The following is an 11,799-nucleotide window of genomic DNA, read 5'->3' as shown; positions in this document are numbered from 1 at the left end:
CTGCTCAGCTGTAGGAGGAAGGAGGGTCCTGGTGAGCTGTCACCTTCCTGTGAACAGAGCTCATATTTGGACTGCAGCCCTGTGCATCTTGTAAATAAAGCAGCAGCTTGGGTGGTCTACTCAGTTGCCCTTGGGTCTGGATAATTAGAACACCATGGATCAAATATCAACAGAGTAAAGAGAAGAAGCATCCTCTTCTAATTTGGAGTTGAATATCCATTTCAGCCTCCACTTGTACTAAAATAAAACTGGCAAAAAAAAAAACCCCACTCATTGTGGAAGATTCACTGTCTATCCCATCCTTCTTCCCATGGTGCTTCCATTCATAGAGGTGAAGTTGATCGTGTCCCTTGGGAAGTAGCTATGGGGAGGAGGGGAATCTATAGATGATTCCCTACTCTACAAGGAAGATGCAGCAGAGAAAGGCAGCAATCCCTGTCTTGAGCAAAGAGAGGTTAAGGAGGCCGCCTGCTTTAGGATCTCAGACTCTAATAACAAGCAAGGGGAGGGATTTTGATACATTCGTTTTAGCTCCATGCTGTCGCTGCTTTGAAACCCTGTATTGACATTTTTTTTCCATATTTTTGAATGGAGGGTGGGAAAATAATTGCTATGCCCTTTGTCAAGTGAATTTGCAAAGATTGCTAATTTGATTACTATTCTGATGTCTAGAAGTGTGATAACCTTGGCGTTGCTTTTTTTTTTTTTTTTTCTCAAGATTGCTTTGACAATCTGGGGTCTTTTGTGGTTCCACATTTTCCTAAGGCAAAATAAATAAAATAAAAAATAAACAAATGGGACCTAATTGAACATAAAAGCTTTCCCACAGCAAATGAAACCATCCATGAAATGAAAAGACAGCCTACAAAATGGGAAAATACTTGCAAATGATATGATTGGTAAAGGGTTAATATCCAAAATATATAAACAGTTCATGCAACTCAATATCAAAAACAGAACAATCCAATCAAAAAGTGGACAGAAGACATCAACAGATATTTTTTTCAGAGAAGACATAAAGATGGCTAACAGGGACATGAAAAGATGCTCAGCATTGCCAATTATCACAGAAATGCAAATCAAAACAACATTGAGATATCACTTATACCTGTCAGAATGGCTATTATCAAAAAGACTACAAATAACAAATGTTGGTGAAGACATAGAGGAACAGGAACCCTTATACACTGTTGGTGGGAACATAAATTGGTGCAGCCACTATGGAAAACACCACTGAGTTTACTCAAAAAACTAAAAACAGAACTACTGTATGACTCAGCAAATCCACTCCTGTGTATGTATCCAAAACAAAAACACTAATTTGACAAGATACATGAATCCAAATGTTCATAGCAGCCCTGTTTACAATAGCCAAAATAGGGAAGCAACCAAAGTGTCCATCAAAAATGAATGGCTAAAGAAGATGTGGTATATATAAATGATGACATATTACTTAGCCATAAAAAAGAATGAAATTCTGCCATTTGCATCAACATGGATGGACTTAATGAATAGCATGCTTGGTGAAATAAATCAGAGAGAGACAAATACTATATGAGATCAGTTATATGTGGAATCCAAAACATAATACAAATGAATGTGTATAGAAAACAGAAACACTCACAGATACAAAATGATGAGTTTCAGGGTTTTTTTCCTGTGTTTTCACAGATAGAAAACAAACTAGTGGTTACCAAAGGGGAGAAGAAAGCGAGGAGGGGCAAATTAGGGGTTTGGAATTAAGAGATCCAAACTACTCTGTATAAAATAGATAAGCAACGAGGATATGTAATGTAGCACAGGGAATTATAGCCATTATCTTGTAATAATTTTTATTAGAGTATAATCTGTGAGAACACTGAATCACAATGCTGTACACCTGGAACTAATACTAAACTTCCATTTTAAATAAAATGAAAATTAAATTTTAAAAGAGTCGCAAAATTTTCAATGAAAAGATTTTAACTGCTTTCCACCATTTGTCATGTCATGGTCAGCCATGATTGTCCTTCCTTCTTATTTCTTTGTATGGTTAGGTTTGCTAACCAAAATTATTTTGTTATCATGATGAACTCCTACATAGCAACCCACAAGAGGGCTGCAAACTTTTTGGATCAGATAGAAATCAGAAACCTAAGAGCATTTTCCAGCATTAAATATTATTACTCACTTAATGCAGCAAAAATTGAGACATTTCACAGGGCACTGAATTTAGTTTTCCTAACACGGGAAAGGGCAGAAAAAGGGGACAAAATTAACTTGGAAAGTGATTGACTATAAATGAGCTGAATTAAAGTCAGAGGACTCATCATTATAGAAAAGTTGAATAAAAATTTTAAAAGAGGATCTTTCCTATGTTATGTTTTTATTTGAAAAGTAAAACTGGATTTTTTTTTTCCTCTCACTTTTCCTACTTCTGTCCTCAACTTCCATATAAATTCACTAAAAAACAAAAACAAAAAAACAACTTCTGACTCTTCTTTTTGACCTACTACATTCAGCGCCTATTGCCTGTTTGGGTTCTCTTTTAGCTTTCACTATTGGACACATGCTTTGGGGCTTTCCTTGTGGCTCAGCTGGTAAAGAATCCGCCTGCAATGCGGGAGACCTGGGTTCGATCCCTGGCTTGGGAAGATCCCCTGGAGAAGGAAAAGGCTACCCACTCCAGTATTCTAGCCTGGAGAATTCTATGGACTGTATAGTCCATGGGGTCACAAAGACTCAGACATGACTGAGCCACTTTCACTGTCACTTTCATTGAACACATGCTGTCTATCCCTGGAGCAGCTGATGTCTACCGATGGAGATATCCTCTATGTGTCTAGAAGACAATCATATAACACTTCAAAAGTCAAGTGTGGCTAATGACTTTCTTCATCTAGTGATGTATCTCCCCCCCATCCCCCACCCACTTCTTGCTATCTCTCCATAGTAATGCTGCTAAAAAACAAGGGTGATTAAATATACTAAACTGCCCAACTAGAGGAAATCCCAGCATAGCAAAGAAGATAATAACTTCTTGGCAGATTTCCATACCTGCACAAAATAAACTATTTTATTAGCACTGGTAGTTTGAGATGGAAAAAAAAATCAGCAATTTCAGAGAAATCTGGTTTATTGGTTTACTTTGCAGAGGCTACATGGTTCTGGCACCAAGGATCCTATAAACAGAGTGACACTAGAAGCCAAGTTGGTTGCTTGCTTTCTTACAGACAAAACAATTAATTCTTTGACTTAGCTAGTCTCCTTCCTGGCCTACCAGATAAATGCCATCAAATAAGGGCACAGGTTAGCACTTATTAAGCACTACTATAAGCTAGCTATAGCCCACATGTTCAGTCACTCAGTTTTGTCCTACTCTTTGTGACCCCATGGACTGTAAACCATCAGGCTCCTCTGTCCATGGGATTCTCCAGGCAAGAATACTGGAGTGAGTAGTCATTCCCTTCTCCAGGGCATCTTCCTGACCCAGGGATCGAACCCTGGTCTCCTGTGTCTCCTGAATTGGCAGGCAGATTCTTTACCATCTGAGCCACCAGGTTCTAGATTATTGTTTCAGGCATGCATTCTCAGTCATGTCTGACTCTTTGTGACCCCGCGGACTGTAGCCCACCCAGCTCCTCTGTTCATGGGAATTCCCAGACAAGAATGCTGGAGTGGGTTGCCATTTCCTCCTCCAGGGGATCTTCCTGACCCAGGGATTGAACTTGTGTCTCCTGTGTCTCCTGCATTGGCAGGCAGATTCTTTACCACTAGCACCACCTGGGAAGCCCATCCATAGCCCTACTATGAACAAATAAATTCCTTTGTATGATCTCTCTCAATATTCTTACATTTGGGGAGGTGGGTTAGAAAACTTTGTGTCTTATTTTTCAGAATCAATTTACATCTTCATATTATGAATATGATGATACCAAACATTTGCTTCACTGTGATTATTAAGCTGTGAGGCTTAATATCACTAAGCACTATTAAAGCTCATGTGTTATGATTAAAACCACCATGATTACCACGGGGACTCCTGGTTACAATATTCCTCATTAGGTCTCAACTGTACAGACTGGGCCTCCTGTGATATTTGCAACTTGGCAGGTCACAACATCCTCTTGCTCCCAGAACAAATTATTTTTAAATTATGATGATGAATTTTTAAAATGTTTGTTGTAATAAGAGATTTACTCTCTTAACACGTTTTCAGCATACAATACAGTATTTTAAACTATGGTTTCTATGTTGCCCAGCAGATGTCTAGAAGTCACTTATCTTGCATAACTGAGTCTCTGTACCTGTTGAATAGCAGCTCCTTATTTCCCCGCAGCCCTTGGCAACCTCAATTCTCCTCTCTGCTTCTTTGAGTTTCACTATTTTAGATACCACTTAAGAAAGGAATCAAGCAATATTCATCTTTTGTGACTGGCTTATTTCACTCAGCATAATGTCCTCAAGGTTCATCCATGTTACAGCATGTGACCAGATTGCTTTCTTTTGTTAAGATTGAATACTATTCTATTGTATGTATACACCACAATTTCTTTATCCATTTATTCTTTCACAGACATTGAGGTTGTATCCACTTCTTGGCTCTTGTGAATAATGCTCTAATGAATGTGGGAGTGTAAATATCTCTTTGAGATCCTGATTGAAATTCTTTGGGATAAATACTCAGAAGTAGGACTACTGGATCATATGGTAGCTCCAGTTTTAATTTTTTGGGGAAACTTCATGCTGTTTTCCATAGCAGTTACAGCATTATGCATTCTTACCAACTGTGAACAATGGTTCCAATTTCTCTACAAATTCACCAACATGTGCTGTCTTAGGGTCTTTTAAGTAATAACCCTCCAAATAAGTGTGAGGTTTTATCTCACTGTAGCTGTGATTTGTATTTCCCTCATGATTAGTGACACTGAGAATCTTTTTGTATACTTATTGGACATTTGTATGTCTTTGGAGAAATGTCTATTCTAGTCCCTTTTAAATTGTGTTATTACTATTATTGCTATTGAATTGCAGGAGTTTCTTGCATATTTTGGGAATTAACCTCTTATCAGATACGTGGTTTGCACATATTTTCTCTCATTTGGTAGGTTGCATTTTAATTGATCACAACTGTTGCTTTGCAAAGACTTTTTAGTTTGATACAGTCCCATTTGTTTAGTTTTGCTTTTATTGCTTGTGCCTGTGGCCTCATAGTCATGAAATCATTGTCAACACCAAAGTCATGAGGTTTTTCCCTACATTTACTTCTAGGAGTTTTATAGCTTCAGATCTTCGCGTTAAGTGTTTAATCTATTTTGAGTTGATTTTTGTTATGATTTAAGGGCTCAATTTCATTCTTTTGCACGTGAATGTTCAGTTTTTCCAACACTAGTCTTGGTGCCCTTGTCAAAGATCAGTTGATCCCATATGCATAGATTTATTTCTGAGCTCTCTAGGCAGCTCCGTCAGTCCCTTTGTCTTTATGCAAGCACTATATTGTCTTAATTATTGTAGCTTTCTAATATATTTTGAAGTAAGGAAATGTGATGCTTCCAGCTTTGTCTTTCTCAAGATTATTTTAGCTATCTGGGGTCCTTCGTGGGTGCCATATGAATTTTAGAATTGTATTTCCTATTTCTGTAGAAAAAGAATGGCATTGGTATTTTGATAGGGGTGGCATTGAATCCATAGATCACTTTGGATGATATGGGCATTTTAACCATATTAAGTCTTCCAATGCATGAATAAGGGAGGTCTTTCCGTTGTTAGTGTCTTTAGTTTCTTTCATCAGTGTTTTGTAATGTTCAATGTACAAGACTTTTACCTCCTAAGTTAAATTTATTCCTATGTATTTCATTCTTTTTGATGGTATTGCAAATGGGGTTGTTTTCCTAACTTCCTCTTCAGAGAATTCATTGTCATTGTATGGAAACACTACCCATTTTTGTTGATTTTGTGTCCTGAAACTTTACTGAATTGGTTTATTAGTTCTAAAAGCTTTATTTTTGGTGGAGTCTTCAGAGGTTCTCATATATAAAAACATGTCATGTGCAAACAGAGAGAATTTTCCTTCTTTCTTTTCTTAACGCAATGCCTTTTATGTCTTTGGAGTGCCTAATTGCTCTGACTAGGACTTTCAGTACTGTGTTGAATAGGAGTGGCAGTGGCAAGAGTGGGCATCCTTACCTTGTTCCTGATCTCAGAAGAGAACTTTTCAACTTCTCATTGTTCAGTATGATATTAGTGGTATGCGTGTTGTATATGGCCTCATTATGTTGAGGTGATTCCCTTCTACTCCTAGTTTATTGACAGGTTTACCATAAAAATATATTTAATTTTATCAAAATATTTTTCTACATCTATTGAGATAATTATGTGATTTTTATCCTTCATTCGGTTAATGTGGTGTATCACATTAATTGATTGTCATATGGTGAACCATTTTTTAATTCCTCCCTCTTGATCATAGTGTAGATGATTCTTTTAATATGCTGTTGAATTTTGTTTGCTAATATTATGATGAAATTTTGAACAAAGTGTTTTTCTAATTTAAAAACATGCAATGTTTAAATTTTTTTCTAAAAGATTGACAGTGAAACTGAAGTCTCTTTTATATCTCTGACCGACCGAGTCTCTGAGGATAAGGGATAAAAAGGATGAGAAAGCTGAAAGAAAATTCAAGCAAGCAGACAAGGAATTGTTGGTCTTACATATCTATTAATTAGATCCTTGAAATCAGTGTTTCCCTTCCCCTCTAGCTGTCTCAGTTTCCCAGTCTGTTGAATGAGGATTGGTTTTGTTCAGTCGCTAAGTCATGTCTGACCTTTTGCAATCCCATGGACTGCAGCACACCAGTCTTCCCTGTCCATTTCTCCCTGAGTTTGCTCAAACTCTTACCCTTTGAGTCAGTGATGCTATCCAACCATCTCATCCTCTGTCACCCCCTTCTCCTCTTGCCCTCAATCTTTCCCAGCATCAGGGTCTTTTCCAATGAGTCAGTTCTTTGCATCAAGCTAAGCTTCAGCATCTGTCCTTCCAATAAATATTCAAGGTTGATTTCCTTTAGGATTGACTGGCGTGATCTGCTTGCAGTCCAAGGGACTCTCAAGAGTCTTTTCCAGCACCACAGTTCAAAAGCATCAATTCCTTGGTGCTCTACCTTCTGTGGAGAAGGAAATGGCAACCCACTCCAGTATTCTTGCCTGGAGAATCCCATGGACAGAGGAGCCTGGCAGGCTAGAGTCCATGGGGTCACAAAAGTCAGACACGACTTAGCAACTAAATCACCTGCCTTCCATATGGTCCAACTCTCACATCTGTACATGACTACTGGAAAAATCATAGCTTTGACTAGGTTCTTGCCATTTCTGTCCTTTATTATGTCTATGTTTGCATGAAATGTTACCTTGGTATCTCTAATTTTCTTGAAAAGATCTCTGGTCTTCCCCAGTTCTATTGCTTTCCTCTATTTCTTTGTATTGTTCACTAAGACCTTCTTATCTCTCCTTACTGTCTTCTGGAACTCTGCATTCAGTTGCATTCTCCCTTGCCTTCCACTTCTCTTTTTTCCTTAGCTATGTGTAAAGCCTCCTCAGACAACCACTTTGCCTTTTTGCATTTCTTTTTCTTGGGGATGGTTTTGGTCACTACCTCCTGTACAATGTTATGAACTTCTGTCCATAATTCTTCAGGCACTCTGTCTACCAGATCTAATCCCTTGAATCTACTCATCCACCTCCACTGTATTTGTTTCTTTTATTTTTACCCTAAAAAGCTGATTGCTTTTGTAATTATCACTCAGTATAAAGTAACTCAGGCAAAAGGTAAAAACAAAAAACAAACTAACAAACTCAGGCACCAAAAAGGGATACATATGCCCTAGAGCAAATCTTCCTCCCATCTGGAGCCTCAGTCCTATCTCCTATAGTCAACTGCTGCTGACACTTTCTTGGATATCTTTCCAGGACTTTTTATTAAAGTCATTTCCAGGCATGCTGCGTGTGCTAAGTCACTTCAGTTGTGTTCGACTCTTTGCGACCCCATGGACTGTAGCCTGCCAAGCTCCTCTGTCCATGGGATGTGCCAGGCAAGAATACTGGACTGGGTTGCCATTTCTTCCTCCAGGGGATCTTCCCCATCCAGGGATCACAAAGGCATCTCCTTTGGCTCCTGCATTGCAGGCAGATTCTTTACAACTGAGCCACTGAGGAAGCCCCATATCCAGGCATATGTACATATTTTATTTTGTGTCTTCTTCCAATGAAAGAATACAGAGGCCTCTACATAGGAAGAGGCAGAAAAAACATAGTGGTTGATATAGTGCTGTCTTGGAGGACAGACAACCTGGGTTTACATCTGGGTTCTGTCACACATCAGTTTTGTTTTGTTTTTTGTTTTAACTTGGCTATATCCCTTAATCTTTTGAATATCTCCAGTTCCTAATCTGTTATAGTGGGATGATAATAGAGCCTGTTTCATATGGTTTGATGTAAAGACTAGGTGAATTAGTAAATAAAGGTTCAACACCTGTTGCTCAGTAAGTGATCTTTCCATAGGAGTTAGTTTATACCTTTGCATATGAAGTATATAGAGGATCTTGACCCATGGGCAACTTCCTTATCTATTGGCATTCTTTTTAATGGCCTTATTACTTTGAATCAAATTTTATATAACCAGCCTCCTACTAATGAATATTGAAGTTGTTTCCAGGTTTTTGCTCTTATAATAATTACTGCACACACTGCATTTGCACACACATGTGAACATGCTGTTAGGATACTTTCTGAGAAAAGAAATTACTGGGTTAAAGGGGATATGCCCTTAAAATGTTGCTCTGTAATGTTTACTTGATTTCCAGTAAGTTGTAACAACTCATTCTCCATCAATGTTATAGAGTGCCGGTTACTGACACCCACAAAAACTTTGTGACCTATTAATTTTGTTTTATGTATATACCACTCCAATATGGGAAAAATAGTATCTCATTACTGTTTTAATTTGCATATCTTTAAATATGATTAAAGCTAAGCATCTTTTCCTGTCTTCATAAGCTATTTATACTTCTTTTTGTATTAACTGCCTGTTCATGTTGCTGACAATTGAATGACTTTTAAAACTGATTACCATTTTAAAAAATTATCCTACATCAATTCCATTGTTTGGAAAGTCCCAGAATTTTGACTGCAAATTAAAACAAAATGAAAAAACAACCAAGCCAACCGTTGTGTGTTACCCATTTTACAGAGGAAGAAACCAAAGTCTCAAAGAATTCAAATGACTCTAACATAATGTTAGAACTAGGTAATGACAGAGCTGGAATTTTAACACTTTTTTTTAATGGAAGCAGCTGCACTGCTTTTTAAACAATACCACTTTTCATCTTTGCTTTTACAACCGTAATTGTCTCCCTACCACACTCATTGCTTCACCATAAAGCAGCCATATGTTTTAGCATGTGGAGTGTCCTATTAACTTGACTTTCCTATAAATATGTAGAGTGTTAAGGAGTAGGTAATCCCACTGGAGTCACTACTAAATATTTCCAAAGAAAGTCTTTTTCACAGAGGTCCTTTAGTTCTTATAATAACATCTTCAGCACCTCCCAACTAGTTCCACAAAGTTTATTTTGCTTTGTTGTTTCTTCATCTATCAGGTATCCCTGGGAGATTAATGTGCTCTCATTGTATTCCATTTGATATTCTGAAAATAACATGTTAGGGAATAATGAGGTCAAGAGAATTGTTTTTTACTAAAATAAAATTTATCAGGATGTTAATTTCAGACTGATATTAATCTATAGATATCAGACAAATCATGAAGGAAAGCACTGAGGAAAGATTTGTATATAGGGTGGGGTGACTAGGGGTGAGAACAGGACAGAATTTCCTGCCTTCTGTATTGAAACCAAACCTTTTGCATTCTCATCTGTGAGTGAAATTATTATTTGAGTGCTTACTCTATTTCAGGCACTGTACTAAGCTTTTTACATGCACTAACTAATTTATTTCTCACAGCACTTTGTAAGATGAGTATTATTTTGTATATGAGAAAAATGATATTCAGGAAATGTAAATAGTGCCCAGGGTCAAATAATTAGCTGTTTATAGATTCAAGATTCAAACCTAGGACATCTGCCAGTAAAGTTCATGTGCATTTCACTATCTTATATTCTCTATAGATTTAAAGCATATGGTCTGATCATAGGTTATTGAAGAGACAGAAAAGGATATATTGATCCATGTGTGAACAATTAAAGCTGTCAGAAATGGACTTATTAACTTCTAATTTTAGTGAGGTTTATTTTATTTATACGCAAAATGCATCATGCAAAACGCTGGGCTGGATGAAGCACAAGCTGGAATAAGGATTGCAGGGAGAAATATCAGTAACTTCAGAAATACATATGACACCACCCTTATTGCAGAAAACGAAGAGGAATTAAAGATCCTCTTGATGAAGGTGAAAGAGGAGAATGGGAAAGCTAGCTTTAAACCCAACGTTCAAAAAATGAAGATCATGGCATCCGGTCCCATCGCTTCATGACAAATAGATGAGGAAACAATGGAAACAGTGACAGACTTTATTTCTGGCAGGCTCCAAAGTCACTGCAGATGGCAACTGCAGGCATGGAATTAAAAGATGCTTGCTCCTTGGAAGAAAAGCTATGACAAACCTAGATGGCATATTAAAAAGCAGAGACGCTGCTTTGCTGACAAAGGTCCATATTAGTCAAAGCTATGGTTTTTCCAGTAGTCATGTATGGATGTGAGAGTTGGACTACAAACAAAGCTGAGCACCAAAGAATGGATGCTTTTGGACTGTGGTGTTGGAGAAGATTCTTGAGAGTCCCTTGGACTGCAAGAAGTTTAAAACAGTCAATCCTAAAGGAAATCAGTCCTGAATATTCATCGGAAGGACTGATGCTGAAGCAGAAGCTCCAATACTTTGGCCACTTGATGGGAAGAGCTGACTCACTGGAAAAGATCTGATGCTGGGGAAGATTGAAGGCAGGAGGAGAAGTGGATGACAGAGGATGAGATGATTGGATGGCATCACCAACTCGATGGACATGAGTTTGAGCAAGCTCCAGGAGATGGTGAATGACAGGGAAGCCTGGTGTGCTACAGTCCATGTGGTCACAAAGAGTCAGACACAACTGAGCGACTGAACAACACATTTTAGTGAGTTCTTGTTAGAATGTTAGGGCATTCATATATTAGATGAACAACGTCCTAGATCACTTTTTTCCAAAATTGTTCCATAGCATACTGATTCTTAGGGCTAATGGATAATTTTTTTTTTTAAGTTTCTGTGCTTAAATAGTTTTGGAAAATGTTGATTTTGTTAAAGGTAAATGAGTTTATTAACTAGGTACTTCTCAGAGTGTTGATTGTGCTAAAGTGCATTTTAACACTCCAAAGCATGTGATAGAGTGTTCTGTGGTTCCCAATCTAATTTAACTTGCAGTTTCCTTTTTTAAAGGTCTCATGTGCCATGGAACACACCTTGGGAAATCCTGATTAATTGGAACTTCAAGTTACTTTTAACTCTAAGTATTTATGATTCCACGATTCTCTTACCGGCCATAAAGACCCAAGAGAAGGCTGCTATGTATATACATCCTTATCTTATGTTCTTGGCCTAATTAATCTGTAAGTGTTCTACACTGTGAAAGTTTTTAGTTGAGCTCAAGGTGACATTTTCTGTGAAATTTCTTGGTAAGATGATTGATTATTCCAGCATTGGTTGAAAGGTTGAACTGGACCACAGGTTCTGAGAACTAGCTTCACATCAGACTCAACTAAGGTATTCGTTATAAAC

The sequence above is a fragment of the Cervus elaphus genome, chromosome X (genome assembly GCF_910594005.1).
Source record: "Cervus elaphus chromosome X, mCerEla1.1, whole genome shotgun sequence".
NCBI lineage: Eukaryota > Metazoa > Chordata > Mammalia > Artiodactyla > Cervidae > Cervus > Cervus elaphus.
This window is presented reverse-complemented; position numbering follows the sequence as displayed.